Source organism: Phyllobates terribilis, unplaced genomic scaffold (assembly GCF_046119375.1).
Source record: "Phyllobates terribilis strain yellow unplaced genomic scaffold, ASM4611937v1 Scaffold_1__5_contigs__length_1240528914, whole genome shotgun sequence".
Classification (NCBI taxonomy): Eukaryota; Metazoa; Chordata; class Amphibia; order Anura; family Dendrobatidae; genus Phyllobates; species Phyllobates terribilis.
Window position 1 is genome coordinate 1233912061 of NW_027362761.1, and position 1565 is coordinate 1233913625.

Consider the following 1565-nt stretch of genomic DNA (forward strand, 5'->3'; position numbering starts at 1 on the left):
TGTCTCCTCTGGTTACATCACTGATGGGAAGAATAGCACAGTCTTTCAGGAGAAGAGCACGCTGTTATTGTGGGTGGTCACAGACCAATGGCCGGCTTTTCATATGCTGCACCTATATCCTAGCCCCTGCTGTGCTGCTGCCCACCAGGGCTGTGGAGTCGATAAGCCAAACCTCCAACTCCGACTCCTCAATTTCCATGACACCAACTACACGACTCCGACTCCCTCATACACGACTCTCTCATACACGACTCCGGCTCCCTCACACACGACTCCGACTTCCTCACACACGACTCTGACTCCCTCACACACGACTCTGACTCCCTCACACACGACTCCGGCTCCCTCACACACGACTCCGGCTCCCTCACACACGACTCCGGCTACCTCACACACGACTCCGACTCCCTCACACACGACTCCGACTCCCTCACACACGACTCCGACTCCCTCACACACGACTCAGACTCCCTCACACACTGCTCCGACTCCCTCACACACGACTCTCTCATACACGACTCCGGCTCCCTCACACACGACTCCCTCATACACGACTCGAACTCCCTCACACGACTCCGACTCCCTCACACACTGCTCCGACTCCCTCACACACGGCTCCGACTCCCTCACACACGGCTCCGACTTCCTCACACACGACTCCGACTTCCTCACACACGACTCCGACTCCCTCACACACGGCTCCGACTTCCTCACACACGACTCCGACTTCCTCACACACGACTCCGACTCCCTCACACACGACTCTGACTCCCTCACACACGACTCTGACTCCCTCACACACGACTCTGACTCCCTCACACACGACTCTGACTCCCTCACACACGACTCCCTCTTACACGACTCCGGCTCCCTCATACACGGCTCCGGCTCCCTCATACACGGCTCCGACTCCCTCATACACGACTCCGACTCCCTCATACACGACTCCCTCATACACGACTCCCTCATACACGACTCCCTCATACACGACTCCCTCATACACGACTCCCTCACACACGACTCCGACTCCCTCATACGCGACTCCTTCATACACGACTCTGACTCCCTCACACACGACTCTGACTCCCTCACACACGACTCTGACTCCCTCACACACGACTCTGACTCCCTCACACACGACTCCCTCTTACACGACTCCGGCTCCCTCATACACGGCTCCGGCTCCCTCATACACGGCTCCGACTCCCTCATACACGACTCCGACTCCCTCATACACGACTCCCTCATACACGACTCCCTCATACACGACTCCCTCATACACGACTCCCTCATACACGACTCCCTCACACACGACTCCGACTCCCTCATACGCGACTCCTTCATACACGACTCTGACTCCCTCACACACGACTCTGACTCCCTCACACACGACTCTGACTCCCTCACACACGACTCTGACTCCCTCACACACGACTCCCTCTTACACGACTCCGGCTCCCTCATACACGGCTCCGGCTCCCTCATACACGGCTCCGACTCCCTCATACACGACTCCGACTCCCTCATACACGACTCCCTCATACACGACTCCCTCATACACGACT